Here is a 20066-nt window from a genome sequence, read left to right on the forward strand (position 1 = left end):
AAAAACCCCAAAGCATGTACCTTATGAGGAAATAGAAGTGATTGCTAATCACCATATATTTAAGCTATGTATTTATTTAACTGTGACAAGTGAAATAACAAATACATTATAATCTATCTTCAGGCGAAATTCACTTTAATTAAGGGTAAGCATTCTGTAAGTGCTTAGTATTTGTTACTGTATTAAAAACAGCTCTCATAATACCATGAAGTTCCACCCAAATGGCCCTGTTGGAACTATAACTGTTGTGGGAACATGTTGTATTTTGCCTTTGGCAAAATCTTCTTCATTTGCTTTAACTGTAGTAATCCATTATCTAGAGCTAATATCACTAGTCTCCCACAATGCTTAAAAATGTTTGCCACAAAGAAAAATTACAGGGAACATTCTTTCAATGAATCGGCCACTTTTCTTTCTTCTGATACACAAAGGAATTAAATACTTATGTTGAAAAATCACATTTATTTCTTTGAACATGATTAAAAATATTTCAAGTTGCTGTGTTTTTCATGAGTAGCATTGTTTTTGATTATTGATAAATTTCTACTTTCTGCCTTAACAGATTACTTAGAGTATTTGTCTCTACTGTTATCCACTATTAAAGTACCCTCTGAATTGCATTATTTCTTTGTTTCTCATTGAGCTTGCTGTTTTATTAAAGAAACAAAGTTTTATAAAGAAAAAAATCTCACATTCAAATTATATATATTTACCAAAATACGATAATTATTTTATCACTAGGTTAAGGATAACTTTCAGGTCTCTTTCTCTCTCTCTTTCTCTAGGTAGATAACTATTTACCTCATTTGTTTAAATCTTAGCTAAAATCAGGAATACTCTCCAGCTTCACGCATCTCCATAATATTTTACTTTATTGGTTATTACAGTTAATACTGTCAAATTATTATTTTATATACTCATATAAAATTGTGTATTAATTTCTATAACTTGTGTTTCTAAATCAATCTTTGTAGTTCAAAGAGTATGTGTATTTTTAATTTCTTGTGAATTATGCCAGTTTAGCTTCAACAAAAATCATACCTTTTAATATTCTTGCAGTCAGTGTATGAGAACACCAATTCTCCATACATTTACTAATAATACAGAATGCTCTAGAGGAAGGAGAGAAGGAAGGGAGAGAGAAAGGGAAAAGGAGAATGTTGCAGTCTTGACTTCCAAATTTTTTAGACGTGTAAGACAATTTCTTCTGAGAGTTTTGTGGTGAAAGGAAGTAGGCTGGGTGTGCTATATAGGGGGTAAATAAAATTAGTGAGGGGTTTGTATAAATCAATATGCCATGAATCAAGAAGAATGATTAAATCAAACTTTTCCTCTTCAAGTCCAACAAAGATGAGGCAATTTATATTAAACGTTGCATTATATTGTATTATATTATCATGTATTATACATCATATATAGCCATGATATTCCTCTGCTCAAAAAACCTTTTGTGATTCCCTAAGATCTACAAAATCAAGCCCAATCTTCTTAATCCAACATTTAAAAAGTCATCCATTATTTAGTAACAACCTTTATTTATTCTTTTCACTCTCTTCATTTCATCACTCATTTGCTTAACAGTATCAATTATTATTTTCCAACATCTCTTGCTAATTTATGACTTCATGATTTGAAGTCATCCTGAGTTCTCAGCTTCTTTCACTTCTGATCCATGAACAAATCCTAAGTGCCCCACCTTTGCTATAAATCCTGCAATCTGAGCCCACTGCTTCTCATTGGAAGCATCGTGACAGCTTCCTTACAGCTTGATCTCAGTGGAAACACCACAAAACTTCCTCATTGGCTGTCTTCATTGGAAACACCATTGACAGCATCCTCATTGGTTGATCTCAGTGGAAACATCAGGACGGCTTCCTCTTTGGCTGTTCAGCTTCCACCTTTTTCACTGTAGAGTCAAACACCTAAGCAAGGGCTGCTTATTCCTTTATAAACCAAATCAAACGTCAGTTCTTTGCTCAGAGAACTCCAAGAACGTTCCAACTCCTTCATGGACTAGAGACACTTACATGATTGGACTCATGTACTCTTCTCATAGCTCCTGCCTCCTCTTTTACTATCTTTGCTCCAGCGCTACTGGTCGCTTTCTTTTAATCACACACGTGCTCCTGATTCCAAGCTCTTGGACTTGCTTTCCCCTCTGCCTGAGACATTCCTCCCCTAAAGAGCTGAATGATTTCCTTTCTTTTCCTTCAAATGTCCGCTCAAATGGTGCCTTACCTGTGATGATTTTATATAAAATTGAACACCTCTCCCATCATTCTGAATCTCCCTTAACTCTGTGTTTTATAGAACGCTTATTTTACATTTTTTTATCCTTATCAATTATTTGATGGGGTTTGGTTCCCTTCTCTCCATTTGAATTTAAGCTCTAAGAGGATAAGGCTTTTGTTTGTTGTTTTTTCCAGAAGCAGTTTCCCCAGTCCCAAGAATAGACAATTTCATCTGCTATGCAATCATGAACACTTTCTGTGTGAATTTGTGTAATTTTCTCATACTGTTGATAATATCTTGAAATACCTATCTCTCAATTTTCATACCTTCTACTTTCCTTTAGAAACCCAGTACAAATACCATCTCTTCCATTGGGCCTCTTTAATTCCCTGAGTTCTAATTAAATTAGAAAGATTTAAAGATTTCTGAAAGATTTCAAAGTATTTTAAATACCTACTTTGGAATCTTTCACATGTATCATGCTTTCAAGTTCCTAAATACATAGCTATCTCTCCCAGTAGAATGTATATTACTTTTACTTGTGGTTATATTGACACAGGCAGTCTGCCATGGGCCCTGAGGGTCCTCTCTATGCAAGTTTGCCAGATAAAATACAAGATGCCCAGTTAAATTTCAGATAAATAACAAATTCAGTATTTGGAAAACACTTATATTAAAATATTTATGCTGTTGAAATCCAATGTAAATTCTAGGTTCTCTCCGGGTTTTATTTCTAACCTTGCTTAAAGCATATAGGTAGACATAATTTTTTTCCAGAAATGAGTATAAGCAAACCCTCATAGTCAGTAGTCCTCCATTTTAATTTATTTCCAATCTCTCCTCATACAGTGTCCCTTACAACCATTTACTTAGGCAAATTAGCAAAAGTCTAGGTTCTGCTTAATTCATTTAAGATTTATCATAACTCTACACCTCCTTCCCTCTCCCCATCACACATTCCCAATGACATAAACCTGTATATTTTTTTTCTCCTTAAGATCAGTTGGAGAACTTGGCAATGACATTTTACAGGGCACCTGTGGTATTACTGACTCATTTAAAATTTTCTTATTTTGGATCAATTTTAGATTTATAGATATTGACAAAGGTAATCCATAGAAATCCCAGGTACATTTTATTCGATTCTTCCTAATATTATCATCTTACATTACTGCGATATATTTGTCGAAACATTGATTAACATTGATAAAATGCTAGTAACTGAACGCTAGGCTTTATTCAGACTTCTCCCGTTTTTCTGCTGATGTCTATTTTCTATTGCAAGATCCCACGTGACATTCAGTTATCACATCTCCATAGGCTCCTCTGGTCTGGAACAGGTTTCTTAAATTTCCCTTGTTTTTGATGACCTCAAGGTTCTGAAAGGTACTAGTCAGGTAATTTGCAGAATGTGTTTCAATTTGCATTTGTCTTTTTGCCTAAGAGAAAGTTGATAATTGTAGTTATTATGATTTTACTGGATATATATATATATATTTTTTTTTTCTGGGCCAAAAGCTATGACCACATTTATTTTTTCAATATTTTTATTGAAGTATATTTGATTTACAATATTGTTAGTTTCAGGTGTACAGCATAGTGATTCAGTATTTTTGCAGATTATACTTCATTGTAGGTTATTAGAAGAGAATGGCTATAATTCCCTGTACTGTACAGTATATCCTTGTTGCTTATCTACTTTAAACATAGTAGTTTGTATCTGAAATGTGGATGGAGTTATATATTTTTAAAAGAATACCACAAAGGTAAAGTGCCTTTCTCATCACATTTTAGCAGAGTATACGTGATATCAACATGGCTTATGGCCTCTTTAACCTTGAGCACATGATTAAAGTAGTGTTTGCCAGTTTGCTCCACTATAAATGTATAATATTTCCTTTTCCATACTAATGATTAACTTTTATTGCATAAACTACTAGTTTGTGACCTACATTTTGGCCACTTGGATAGATTGAACTTTTCTCCAAATTATAAACATTGATAGTTATGTATTTGTTTTCCTAAAGATTACTTAGCTCAAAAGCTCCTGTAGACTAAAGAAGCAAGGCTAGCATTGACAGCAATTAGATTTTTAAATATATAAGAATAAAATTAAGCGTGCAAGTGCAAAAGTTTTATTTACCCCGCTAAGATATTTTTAAGCTGTCCACAAATGTCTATATAATGTTATGAGATCAGAAGATTTAGATGACAATTTGAAGCTGATGAATTGAATAGAAAAGAATTAATGTTAATTTTACTGACTGATTTGTTGAAATTCAAGGTGTAATTCACATAACCATACAATCCAATCTATCACAACCCTTTTAAGTTGGGTTTCCCAGAAACAGACTCTGAGAGAAAAATTTTCATGAACAAGATTTAATCAGAAGTGTTGCAAGAAAAACTGACAAGGGAGAAGGGAAGAGGGGCACAAAAAGTTTATCAATCAGTGAAAGTGTCACAGAGGGCATTTTTCTCTCAGTTCTGCAGAATAACTTTCCAGAGCAGTGTCTGCACTTGAGCACAAGGGGGCTAGAGAGCTTCCACTCCTAATACTGTCAGCCACTGGTAAAGAGGTGTCCCTGGGGAGAATGTAGAATGCTCAGCAGTCCTGGCCTTTCCATGCACCAAGGCAAAGTAGGCTTCAGAAATCTGAGAGCTTAATTCCAACAAAGATATACAGACTGGAGGTGAAAGATGTGCACACAAACTATAAAGGATTCTGAAGGACATGGGTAGAGCAGTAACAGATCTGGCATGTAGGAAAGCCCTTTGCAGTGCACCACAACCACTGAGCCCATGAGCCATAACCACTGAGCCCACGAGCCACAACCACTGAGCCCACGGGCCACTACTACTGAGCCTGAGTGCCCCAACTACTAAAGCCTGCGTGCCTAGATTCCATGCTCCACAACAAGAGAAGCCACCACAATGAGAAGCCTGTGCAACGCAATGAAGAGTAGCCCCCACTCGCCACAACTAGAGAAAACCCACGGGCAGCAATGAAGACCCAATGCAGCCAAAATACATAAATAAATTTATAAAACAAACAAACAAACAAAACACCTCTCAACATATTCTTGCACATGGTAGTTATTCAAGAAATGGCTGCTGAATGAAATGTCTATAATTTTACTTCAAAATAACATCAGTTACCACTACACACCTATTAGAATGGCCAAAATCAAAACTGCTAACACCAAGTCCTTGTGAGGATGTGAAGCAGCAGGAACTCTCTTTCACTGCTGGTGGGAACGCGGAACGGCACAGCCACTACGGAAGATAATGTGGCCATTTCTTACAAAATTAAATATACCCTTACTATAACATTTAGCAATCATACTCTTTGGTACCCAAATGAATTGAAAAATGTATGTCCCCTGAAAAAGCTGCACAAGGAGCTTCCCTGGTGGCGCAGAGGTTGAGCGTCCGTCTGCCAATGCAGGGGACACGGATTCGTGCCCCAGTCCGGGAAGATCCCACATGCCGCAGAGCGGCTGGGCCCGTGAGCCATGGCCGCTGAACCTGCGCGTCCGGAGCCTGTGCTCCGCAACGGGAGAGGCCACAACAGTGAGAGGCCCGCATACCGCAAAAAAAAAAAAAAAAAAGCTGCACAAGGGTGTATATAGCAGCTTTATTCATAACTGCCAAAACTTAAAAGCAACCAAGATGTCATTCAGCAGATAAATGGATAAACTGTGGTACAACCAGGCAATGGAATATTATTCAATATTAAAAAGAAAAGGTCTATCCAACCATCAAAAGACATGGAGAAACCTTAAATCCCTATTACTAAGTGAAAGAGCCAATCTGAAAAGGCTATATACTGTGTGATTCCAACTGTATGACATTATGGAACAGGTTAAAAAATAGAGATAGTAAAAATCAATGATTTCAAGAGATTAGAGGGGAGGGAGGAGAGGAATGAATCAGCAGAGCACAGAGAATTGGGGGACGGGCAGTGAAACTACTCTGTATGATACTATAACAGTGGATATTTGTCATTAGGCATTTGTCAAAACCCATAGCATGTGCAACACTAACACCAAGACTGAACCTCAATGTAAACTGCATTTTCGCAGATAATGATGTGTCAGTGTAGATTCATCAGTTAGAGAAAATGTGCCATTCAGGTGGCGGATGTTGGTAGTGGGGGAGACCACACATGCTTGAGGTCGTGGGCGGGTATATGAGAAATCTCTCCTTTCTGTTCAGCTTTTGCTATAAACATCAAACTGCTTTAAAAAATAAAATCTATAAAACATAGCAGCAGTTAACTCTCCTAAAATCTATTCTTCCCAAGAGATATAAGCACCCTCTAACTTCCTAAATCTATCTGTAAAGAGTTTAGCATTCTTCCTACTGATGGTAAGTGATTGCATGCACAATTTCACGCAGACAATACACTATCTGTTCAAAGACTGACATGAACGATTTGTCTGCTTCTAGATTCTGTACAATCATGAATTATTTTAGAGAAGAAATATTCCTAACGTTCATCTTTGTGTCCTCAGATTGCCCTGTTACATTCTGACACACTAGTAAGTGTTGAATTGAATGAGCAAAGGTGAAAGATTTGGATATTTTTCTTGAAGATATTTTTACTGTGCTTCAAAATTTCCAAACATATTATTTGAAGTTGTTGAGAGGAGAAGGAATGAAGGTAGACTAACCCAGCAAACACTTCTGACCTTATTGTTATTGTCTTGGGCTTCCCTGGTGGCACAGTGGTTGAGGGTCCGCCTGCCGATGCAGGGGACACGGGTTCGTGCCCCGGGCCGGGAAGATCCCACATGCCGCGGAGTGGCTGGGCCCGTGAGCCATGGCCGCTGGGCCTGCGCGTCCGGAGCCTGTGCTCCACAACAGGAGAGGCCACAACAGTGAGAGGCCCATGTACCGCAAAAAAAACAAATACAAAGAAACTCTATTGTCTTTTGAGTGTGTGTGTTTGTATGTAATAAAAATTATAATTAATCTCAAAACATGAGAATTTTGATTGAGGGGAAAGAAGGAATACTTGAGGACTTGGCAGTTTAAATGAAGGGCAGTGTGTCTGGGTGTGTGAAACTCATTAGACCAGCGGGCTGTGGGATAAAGGATGTGGTTTTTAGGTGGAAGGCAAAGAAGAGGAAAGTTGGAAGAAATTCAGGTATCATAGAGAGAAGTAAGAGGGACACAGTTTGTCTACTTTGCAATTTTGAGAAGGAAATAATAGAGAAGGAAGAAGAGAAGTAAAAGAAAATTATGAAAATCAATAAAATATTTCAAAGTTTTCTTACAGGTCACCAGCCATTCAGTGATGTTTGCACCCAGTTTAATTTTAGTTTCCGCCTTATCACTCTCCATATATTTTGAATCATGCCTATAACTCCATCTTCTTTCTTCTCCCAGGAAAACATAAGCTCTCTTGTTTTTTTTTTTGTTTTTGTTTTTTTATAGAAGATGTTGCGGGTAGGAGTTTATTAATTTATTTATTTTGGCTGTGTTCAGTCTTCGTTTCTGTGCGGGGCTTTCTCTCGTTGCGGCGAGCCGGGGCCACTCTTCATCGCGGTGCGCGGGCCTCTCACTATGGTGGCCTCTCTTGTTGCGGAGCACAGGCTCCAGACGCGCGGACTCAGTAGTTGTGGCTCACGGGCCTAGTTGCTCCATGGCATGCGGGATCCTCCCAGACCAGGGCTCGAACCCGTATCCCCTGCATTAGCAGGCAGATTCTCAACCACTGTGCCACCAGGGGAGCCCAGTCATTCAGAATTACAGCTCTCTTTCTTTGTTGTTGTCGTTCGTTTGAAAAGGATGAAAGTTTAAATCCTGTGACATTTATTTCACAGTGATACTTTGAAAATGTAATAAATTATATTATATTAGAAAGAGATAGATAATAGATGAATAGATAGATGGAGATGATTCTTTATCCTAATTTTATGAAATACAATATAGTTCTTATAATCTTTTGTTTTCTCAGAGAGTGTTTTCAAGCTCTGTATTCAGAAGCATTACATTAGCTTGACATATGCATAATGAGGACAATCTTTAGAGCAATACTGCTGTCCTTTGAGATTCTAAATATTACACAATCCAGAAAGGAGAAGGGTTCTAAATTTTCATCATCTGGACTCACAGATGTTTGACTTCTTTGTCTGCTTTTTTGTGCAGGTAGAGTGTGAAACGATTAATCTTATTGACCAGATATTTTTTTTGAACAGTTTCAGTTCAACCACTAAGAACTGTTTGCAAAATCGGTCTAGCCGAAACACTTAAAGTGACTGCAATGATTCTTGTGGAATAACAATGGTCCAGGTGGTATAAGCCATTTTTAACAGTTTATGCTTAATAGTTTTATTACTTATATAAATTGTACAGAAATATGCAGTTAAGTCATTTGTAGCTGGTGTGTTGTTGCTGTTTTGTCACTCTTATTCTTTTTTCTCTATTATTAACAGCCATTCACTTTATTGAAAATGCCCTTTTCACAGGAGACTCAAATTTTATTTATGGGACTATTTCATTTAATTAGCAATATCAACTATGGAAAAGATATGGGGTTTAGAGTCATTTATACCCATGCCCAAGTACCAGCCCTACCACTCTTTGTTTCTATGATCATGGGCAGGTTATTAAAAAATCCATGAGCATCAGTTTTCGTGTTGGTAAAACTGGTTTATGAGAAACACATTTCCAGGATGCTACAGAGGCCAAATGCTTCTCTGAAAGAGAATTTTAGGACAAAGAGGAGGACCATAGTCAAATTTGTGTTTTAGGAGGATCACTTCAGCAGCAGAGAGGAGGTAGTATTGAAGGGAAATAACTTACAGTAACTGTATGAGAATTTATATGGTTGAACCAAGGCAACAAGTCTGGGTTAAAATAGGATTGTCAGGGATCATATATCTGAGCTAGTGTCAAAGGGATTAGTTCCTAGCCTTGGGTGGGAAATGGGTGAGATTCAGATAACAGTGTATTTCCCAGGTTCCCCAGAGAATTGCAGGGTCTAGCCAAGGTTGTGAACCAGTGACCTACAGATTTGGTAAACTGATGAAGTTTGGATGAGATGGAGCTCCGATTCCTAACCCTGACTGCAATTAATCACCTGGTCAGCTTTTCAGAAACATGAATGCCCTAGCCTCACCCGGAAGCATTAAATCAGAATCTTTGCTGTGGGGTTCAGCTATAATGTTACATAAAATTCCCTAGGTGATTTTAAAGAGCAGTCCAAATGGAGAATCCCTGAGAAAGAAGACAGCTAGGCAAACCATAAAAAGCTGAGATACCCTTGTACACAGACATGCCATTTACTGGAAAAAATATATTAAAATGTTCAGGTTATGAGTGAGGATCGGAAAGAATGGTTTGTTGGGTTGTGAGCATGTTGAACTTAAGATATCTAAGAGACCACCTAATAATGATGCCCAAGAGGAAGTTGGGTCTATTACCCTGAATCTGAGAAAGGAAGTGTGGATTAAGAACAAATGTCAGTATATAAGTGACAGTTGAAGCCAGGGGCAAAGATAGAGTCTATCAAGAAGAATGTGTGGAGTGGTGATAATAGAAGAATAAAGACACAAGTCCAGTAACACCCAAATGGAGAGACCGTGAACCAAATTGGTATATGTACATGGAGGGGTCTGTGTCAGCATTCAGTGATTTGATCCAGCCATTTGGATACAGAACTACATACTAACGAAAATTACAAGTGCAAAGAATAAAGTGGCCCCAAACCAGAAGCAGATGAATTTATTTGAACAGCACTGCAAAGACTCCCCTGCCCACTAAATGAGGATCAATTTATTGTAAAAGAGAAAATTAAACTTAGGAAACCGACACCCTGTCAATGTTCTCAGCTTTACCAAAGCTAGAGGCCTTTGTATTGTTGCAGAATTTATAACATTTTAAATTCCACAAATTAATTAACTTGCTTTGAACAGTTGAAGAACAATAATTAAAATCTAATGTCTTTTCTATTGGGAAGCATAGAATCATGAAGTAAAGAGGATTGCTTTTGTATTTTCCTGACCTACATCTAGGGAAATAAAACAAAACTGCATTTCACAGCCAAAATGTATTTTGGCAGAACCTTCCAGGATTGTAAAGCACAGAAGTTACTCTATTCTTTGGAATTTAAATATGGAGTCTCACTAATTAGGAAACTATGACCTAAGTCATGCAAAAATTCTCAATATTTGAAGATTACATCACTCCAAGTGGTAATCATTGACATTTGTCAATTAAACATGCTTAGGGAAAACTAGGGTATTGTGAAATTTATAATTAGTATATTTTAATTATGTTCTATTCTTTTAAAAATACTATTTATTTTGTATTAATTGCATTGCATTCTTGAATCAAACATGGTAGAAACATGGTAGAAACATTCTTCTCTCCTTACTGAGACATGCACTACAGTAAAGGAGCTACAAGGGGAAAGATTTTTCTCCCATTTTTTTTTCTCAGTATGTTTGGTGATCTTTCCAACTGGCTTCAGAAGAAATTGAGACTGAATTCCAACTCTAAATGCAGACCAGAATATAACCCTGGTCCAGTTATATAACATATCATCTAGAGCATGGAGAGGATAATAATGAGATTGTTGTGAAAACTGAAGGAAAGGTAAAATGCTCACTGAATAGCTTTTCATGGAGGAAATAAACAATAAGTATTAGCTTTCATTGTTATTGTAATCAGTAGTATTGTTTTTTCCCTAAAAACCTTAAGTCCTCCACTTCTTATGATAATGGCTGTTAAGAGCAATACATGGAGACCTAAACCAGCCAGTACCTGTACTTTCCAAAAGAAGAGTTATTTTATCGTTGAGTTTAAGGAAAATATTCATTTACGCTATGTGAAGCCTAAGTGAATTTCAACACCATGCACAAAGTCAATGCTCACTTCCTACTCTACTCTCATGTTCTACCCTTCCATAGCATGCTAAATTTTAGCCAAATTCAATGCATTAAAAAGAAAAATCTTTGCTTTGATTATCTCTCTTTTCTAATTGGCCACTGTGGTACGTTGAAAAATTGTCCCCTAAATATTTCAGTACCTGATTCCCCAGAAACTATGAATATGATATATTACATGGTAAAAGGGACTTAGTAGATTTTTTTTAAAGAAGTTTTTTTTGTTTGTTTATTTGTTTGTGGTACGTGGGCCTCTCACTGTTGTGACCTCTCCCGTTGCGGAGCACAGGCTCCGGACGTGCAGGCTCAGCAGCCACGGCTCACAGGCCCAGCCACTCCGCGGCATGTGGGATGTGGGATCTTCCCGGACCGGGGCACAAACCCGTGTCCCCTGCATCGGCAGGCGGACTCTCAACCACTGCGCCACCAGGGAATCCCTAAAGAAGTTTTAAATAGCAAGATTATCTTGGATCTTCCAAGTTGTTCCAATGTAATACAATGCAATAACAACTGTCCTTTTAAGAGGGTGGCTGAGGGAGACTTGACTACAGAAGAGAATTCCTCATGCGTGTGTAAAATAGATAGCTAGTGGGAGCCTGCTGCATAGCACGAGGAGATCAGCTTGGTGCTCTGTGATGAACTAAAGGGGTGGGATGGGGGGTGGGGAGGGAGGCTAGAAACTAACAGCAGAAACTAACACGACACTGTAAAGCAATTATACTCCGATTCCAAAAAAAAGAAAAGAAAAGAAGCAAAGGCAATGTGCCCACGGAAGCAGAGATTGGATTGATGTGGCTACAGACCAAAGAACACTGACAGGCACCAGAGACTGAAAGAGACAAGGAACGGATTTTCCCCTGGAGCCTCCAGATGGGAACCAGCCCTTGATTTTAGCCCTGTAAGATTTACTTCTGACTTTTCCAGACATGTAAGAAAATAAAGTTATGTTGTTTTAGGTTACCAAGTTTGCGGTAATAAGTTACAGAGCCCTAGGGAACTAATACAGCCACCTCTCACACTATCTCAAGAACTAGTTCATCCCTTCACACTATTCAGGCTCCTGCTCAAATATTTCTGTAAAGAGAATTTTCTTGGAAAAGTTTACATAAAAGACTCAGGAATCAAAATAGCTTCAGATTTTCAACAGCAACTCTGGAAGCTAGAAGACAATGAAACCATGTATTAAAAGTTCTTAAGGAAAAGAATTTCCAGCCAAAATATTCTATACCCAGCTAAGGAATCAATCAAGTGTGTTGGTGGAATTAAGATATTTCCAGACCTACAAAAATTGTAAATAGTTACCTCACAGTCTCCCTTTCTTATAAATCTACTGAAAGATGTGCTTCATTCAAAGGAGGGAGCCTTTCAAGAAAGAAGACAGCAACATCAGGATGCATGTGGTATAGTCCCAAAAGGGCAGTGAAAGGAGATGCCAGGAAGAGAGCTGTCTGTGTGCCAGGTGAATAGAGCAATCACTTTAGATCAGAACCCGTCAAACAACTGCAGGAGACATTCCTTCTGGTAGATGAAAGAGATCTATTACCTAATGCAAATGGTCATCTCGAAAGGAGGAGAATTGGGCTGAATTATGAATAGACACACAGAAAAGTAAGGAAATGAAAAAAGTACTCCATTGATATAAAAAAATGCAGAAAAGGTAAGCAATCCTAGTCTTCTACACAGTTTAACTCTGAAAAGCAGGCATAATAGTGTAGTTATCAAATAATGCACATACTCATATTTAAGAGTGTGGTGGGACTGGAGAAAAAGGAGGTAAGTCATTATTTTAGAAAATAACTTGTGCCTAAGCTTATGGAATGAAGAACAGGAATGATGTGTCTTATTTAGAAATGTAGACATCAAGATCAAAAGACGTGGCCACGATCACTCACTGGTTGTGACCTGAGAAGGGAAGATGTTTCTTGCCTGTGAAGATACTATGTAAAAAGTTAAAATTTTAAAGTCTGTGTGGACATAATCTGGATAGAAGTAAAAACATAAAAAGAATGTAAAATATAATTTCTAATAGCAAGAAAGAAACAAATGCTATAGGATTAAATCCAACAACAGATAAATAGAACATTTATGGAGAAAACCAATAAGGTCTATTGTAGAAAAAAAGTCAATAATCATCGTAATGAAGAACCACTCTATTTTTATGCATGAGACAAGTCATTATCATAAAAATGTCAAATTTCCCCAAGTTTATCTGATGCTATTGTAATTCCAATCAATTCAACCGGGATGAAATTATAACCAACTAACTCTAAATTTAATACGAAATGATAAATATGCATGAAGAGATGAAGTGATTTTGAGAGAGAATGCGGAAGAGAGGACATAATCTTTAAAAAATAAGACATGTTAAAAAGAACATTGGTGGGAAAGTAGGACAAACTTAAGTAAGGTTTTTAGTCTAGATAACGATATTGTGCCCATGTTAATTTCCTGTTTTTGATAATTGTACTATAATTTTGTGAGATGTTAACTTCAGGAGAAGTTGAGAGAAAGATATAAGGAAACAGTTTTTTTCTATTTTAGCAAATTTTCCTGTATTCTAAAGTTAGTTCAAAATGAAACATTTGAAAAAGACAATGCAGTTAAAATACTGAAGAACTGGTGAAAGTGCAGAGTTGAATAAATAAGAATAGTGAGTCTTAAAACATCCGTCCATATGTTGTAATTTGGTTTGACAAAAGTGGTTTCAGCAATCAGTGGGTAAATGGAGAGGTTATTTAGTAAATGATGCGGGAAAACTGGCTCATCTTTTAGTGAAAAAAAATTGGATCTCATCTCACACCATAGAAAACATTTGTACTACTGGTGAGAGTATATAAGGCCGCATTCTGAGAGCACACTTGCAGGACTTAATGAGATTATATATACACTATGGCCCAGCAGTCCTCCTTGTTAGTAAACACCTGGAGGAGAATTTTCCAGAGGTCCACAGGATTTATAAAGGACAGCATTCATTGCCATATTTTGTTGGCCAAGAAGAACAAATGACAATCTAAGTTGCATAAGAGGACTGTATTAATAAAAGGTATCATAAGCTCAAAATGGAATAATATGCATTAACAGAAGTAATAAAATTATATTGCCATATATAAACCCAAAGTGATCTCAAATATAAAAGATGGACATGACAGAAAGAAATATATTGAGCTGTATAGCAAAAAATTTTAAGTACATTTGAAACTTCAATACACAGAATATAAATCTATTAACAAATAAGGCATATAACTAAATAAATACATAAATGTTGTGTTGCAAGGGAATTTATTAAATACACTAAAATGTATGTGGCAGTGAGACTGAGAATATGATTAAAGATGTCAGATGAAAAATAATCAGTAAATTAAAAAAAAATCAAATGATCCTCACCTAAACTGATAATAGTGTGCCATGAATTGGGAAATATCAATTTCTTGTGCTAATAGCTAAAAATAAAATTTAAAGATAATAAAGATAATAATAATAAGCCCAACATTATTATTAAGTAGCTAATAGAATATAGTATATACTTCATTATTTATGACCAAGAATTTAGTATAAAATTAGCAATGCCCATAGAATTTTCAGCTAATAAAATATACTTTTTTAGGCAAATGTAGAGGATAGAGGGTTATATGGTTTAAATCAGTAAATATACATGTTAATGTTTATGTATATGACTACAACTTAGATATCCATGTATTAACCATGGTGTTTTGCCACGCATATTGAATATAACTAACAAAGTAATTTTTAGGGAATTAACTTGTTACAATAAATTGCTTTTTAGTATGGTCTGACAGAATTTTAAAAGGCATTTCAAAAACTGAGATGTATATATCATTAAATATCATTGAGGAGAACAATTACAGCAAGACCAAAAAGTTTTAGAAAAGTTCATAGGAGGGGAGACCATGTTTGCATGGAGAGAATCTGTAAATTTATGTGAGATTAATGGTACAGTTGTGAGAATTAAGAAATGTGTATGGAAAAAAGGCAAACCAAAATGCAGAAGGTGCTTTTATAGGTATGTGAAAACTTGAATACAATTCACTCTAAATCATAAACTGACTAATCTATTTAGGTTTGCTTTACTATTGGCTTGAGAGAGAATTGGCCATTGCCTCCACAAAACTCTCTTCTCCTGTAATTCTACAGAGACATTTTCACATGTTCTCCTCCAAGCAATAGAAATTTGACACAAACACTCCTAAGTATTTTAAAAGCTAATTTTCAAGTTAAACTCCTTTTCCTAATCTCTTGAAAGACACGATTGTTCTTTCCAAATATAAAGACAAATCATCTTTTCGCTCTTGAGATTTCTTGTTTGAGACAGTGTCATCTATTTCTGTGGTTTTCTAAGGTCCATTTTAACTGCGTTCATCTACTATTGCCAAAGATCTCCCATTATGTATGTTTCTTTTTATTCCAATTATATAGTCAACTATTTTCCTCATAAATCTCATTTCAGTGTTTTTCTTCTTTTTTCCTTAAGGTGTAAGTTTCCCAATTATATGCCAATATTTTCAACTAAGAAAATATCAATTGTTATAAATTTAAGATCCATGATCTTAATGATTTTTAATCTAATGGATGTACGGTTTGCTATGTATTTAATCTGGACCGTCAATTCATTACTGGCTGTCTATAAAATGTTCTAGAGTGTTGACTCTAAGATGATAGTTTGGGTTTTTTGACAATAATTTATATATTATTATACACTGTATGTTAATATAGCCAAATAGAAGTAATTAGGTGTTAAAACGTACTTTTATATTCAAAGGAAAGTGTTAACAATTTCTCTTGATCCTTCCCTAGCCGATGTGGAACGACTCATGTTGTTCAGATGTCTATTTGCAAATTACTGTATATTTATGCCATATTTATCCCATCTTGATTTTATGATCTTGCTTTTTCAGCTATATTGGCATTTGGTGATCGTTTTTCTTATTTTACTAGTTACAATTTTCGAAAAATGATTTTTATTCTGTTCCATAACTGTTATAATATCTGCATTTTGTCTCTTTAGTGAGTCTATTAGTCCCTATGTTTTCTTTGATGTTAATTTAATTTGATCTGAATTTTAAAATATTCTTGTCCATTTTCTTTTAAATGGAAGTGTATTTATTCTAAGTAATTAAAATGATAATTTTGTTTAAAGAAGGTTTATTGTCACATTATTGAGAAACACAAGTGTTGGAAAACTGGTTACCAAAAACAATTCTGTATCAAGATATATACATTTTAACCTAAGAATTACAGTGTTCAAAAAGAAATAAAATTTGATTGGAACATAATTGGTAAGAGCTCCATCAAATTGGAACCCAAATAAAGTAATCTAATTGTAAAGCTTGGGAGTTTCTAAAGTTGTATTTGAAGAAATATATACATATATTTATATATATAGAGAGAGAGACAGAGACACAGAGACAGAGACAGAAAGACAGGGAGACAGAGAGACAGAGAGAGACAGAGACAGAGAGAGAGAACTTGTTTCATAACAGTGAAAGCTTTGCTTTTCAATACCAAAAGTGGGTTTCAATGGAAGATGGCATATATATACATACACATCAGGATAGCGGTCATTGTTAGAAAAGTTTGGGAAGAATGAGTGGTTTGTGGGTGAGAGAAGGTTACAAGGATGGTGACACCAATACAGTGGTAAATATGGATAATTTTGACATATGGTTCCTTGCAAGGAAATGGCTGCACTAATTACCTATCCTTAATTCTTTATCAACAGTCTCTTTGAATGTCTTCAGAGATCCTCAGTGACCCCATGGCTAGAGTTCCTGACCCTCAGTATGAGAAACATTGAATGCAAACAAGCAAAAATTGCTCAGAGCTATGTTATTTCTAAACTACAAAATGGCTTGCAAAGTTAAAAATAGGAATCTGAATACATGTGTCAACACTTACATGAATGAAAGCACTGAACCTCCTCTTTCAGACCCAACATCCCTTCTTAAAGTAGATAAAGTAATATAATCAGGGTAAGGTCAGGTAATTGCTGGTGGGGTCCTGGACAAGACATGTCTTCTTACACAAGCTTATTTTTTGTTTTGCTTAAAAGTACCTCTTGCCATTCCCTATATTTAGAATTACATGGAATATGTATGAGTCATAATTTTATTTAAATATAAATCTGAACTTTCATTTTATTTTAAATACATATTCCAAGAGAGGAATAGCTATTCTTTTTTAGTCTGAATATGAGCAAAAAAAAAAAAAAAATGACAAGTGATAACAATGAGGGTTATGGACAAGACACATGGTTATTCAATTGCAATATTTGACTAAAAATAGTTTTTCTTGTAATTTTCAGGAATTACCCACCAGAAAAACAGATCACTACTAAGGTTGTTGTTAAAAATGTAGGTCCCCTACTGGATTTGGGAGAGATGGTGGTAATTTTAAATGGTAGTTGAGTTCACATTAAACATGATAATTCTGAACATTCTAAGTATGTAGACATTTATTCAGATGAGTTGAAACATAAGAAGAAATAAAGCATACAAGTTTTTTTTCACTATCCTTGTATTAATGATTACATTTTTCTTCTTGTATATTTACATGATTTATCTAATATAATACAAATAAATTAAATTAAAAAACTCTGCTGATTAAAACATGTTTGGAGAGCACTCTGGTGTGCTAGTTCACAAAATGAGCTGGAAAGCCTAGATTACTTTATTTCAATAACTTATTCACTGATTCATTGAAAAAGCATTTTTTGTATGTTTACATGAGGCCATGTGAGGTGTTTTATACAGGGGGTTATAATTTAAGAAATATAATTATACAGAGGACTTAAAATTAATATCACCTATATAGACAGTCTTTACTTTCCATCTGCATCTAAATCCATAATAAAGAAATATGTTTACTCAGACTTTTTTAATAGCTAAAGGGATCATTTTTAAAAATTATAATATTAATAATTAATTAAATATTCACACAGGAACTTTAGTATACAATGTATTTTGTTCCTTCCAATAATCACCACTAAACATTTTATTGTCTCATTGATACTATGTCTATAACATTCAGGAGTAAAATACAGAGGGCACCCTGAATACCCTAAATGAATCAGTTATCTAAAAGGATTAATCCAATCTTCAGATCAACTGTATCACTTATGAACAATGTCTTTTCATTTTGCTTAATATTAAAATATTTCACCTCTAGGTTTCCATTCAACTCTTACCTCCTCAAGAAGATTTATTTTTCTTTTCTTTTCCGAGTTCTAGCTCAGTGATCTTTCTTTTCTGCAATTATATAGAATTGTATTCCCACACCACTCATGCAGCACATTTACATTTCCTGCCTCTCAAGAGTCTGCCTCTTAATGGAGAGTCTTACCCCTTGCATTGGGTTATAAATTCCTAGAAGTCAGTACTTTCTTATGTCCCTGAATACCCCAAGGGATAGAACCTTTTACATAAAAATGGTAGGTTGATCAAAAATGGTTACCTGACTATATATGGCAAATACAAATATAGATCAGAATTGGTACTATAAAATGGTTCCAGAATCCACCTGAAATTATTACTTAATCTTAAATCCAAGTAAGCGCTGATTAATAGGTGTAATTTTAAATAGGAGGGTTGAATTCGGAGACATAAAGGAGAGTTTGCGTTTTTTTCTATGTCCTTTCCCAACACATTCACTTATTTATTCAAGCCACAAGCATTTATTATAAATCATCTATATACTAAGAACTGTGTTGGTTCTGGGAATATAAAAATAAAGATAAAACTTTGCTCACATCTCCATGCTCAGGGTCTAGTTGAGATTTGTCTGATTTTGTCAATTCTGTAAGATTGAAAGCTCAGCATAAACTTAACTTTTGTAAGTTACTATTAGTCAACACCCAGTTGAAATCTCACTTTCTCTAGGACGACTTTCCTGGATCTCTAGACACTCATGGTTAATAATTTCTTCCAACATAATACCAAATGACTCTATTTACAGCTCTTATTTCATTTATCTTCTTATATTGTAATCATGTGTTCTAATGATAGACTTTCTTACTCAACAATTATTTATTTTCTTAAGAGTATGGATTCTTTCTTGACACAATAAGTGCTGAATGAACTAATTACTTGTACAAATATACAAATGAGTGATAGAAAAGTATAGTTCACTATAGGATGTTAATAGAAAATGTTTGTATAAAAATTGTAGAATTACTTGAAATAAATTATAAGAGGTGTAATGACAGTGCAAAGTAAACTAAAATAGGACTGTATTATTTGAGTCGGGTGACCATAAGATTTGTTTTCCACGCCAGGAGAATTTTTTTTTTTTTTTTGCAGTACGCGGGCCTCTCACTGTTGTGGCCTCTCCCGTTGCGGAGCACAGGCTCCGGACGCGCAGGCTCAGCGGCCATGGCTCACGGGCCCAGCCGCTCCGCGGCATGTGGGATCCTCCCGGACTGGGGCATGAACCCGTGTCCCCTGCATCGGCAGGCGGACTCTCAACCACTGAGCCACCAAGGAAACCCCAAGCCAGGAGAATTTAAAAAGTGAAAAACACTGTCCTGAATAATCATGGTCGTACATTGGCAGATACAGGAACTCTGCAGACAGTCACTATATTTTAAGGAACTAGATGAGCATTGGTGATGAATGGAAAGATGCTATTAAACAAAGCTTTAGGGAAGGCGACCTATCAAAACAGTCGTATTAACCTTATTTCACTTTACTCATTCTTTTTCAGAGAAAATTCCACTCAGGTTTCTTCCAAGTAAAATAGAATTTTGCTCCTGTGAGCAGTCAGTCAACAAGTTTAACCTAAATATCACAAATTAGATATAAACAAACCAACCAACAAAAATGAGGATATATTCACATTTAGCTTTTGGAGGCAAGTAAATATGCTAATTTGAGTGGGCACTCATGCACAGTGAATTGTATTCTAATCTATAACATGATTTTTACA

Source organism: Orcinus orca, chromosome 18 (genome assembly GCF_937001465.1).
Source record: "Orcinus orca chromosome 18, mOrcOrc1.1, whole genome shotgun sequence".
Classification (NCBI taxonomy): Eukaryota; Metazoa; Chordata; class Mammalia; order Artiodactyla; family Delphinidae; genus Orcinus; species Orcinus orca.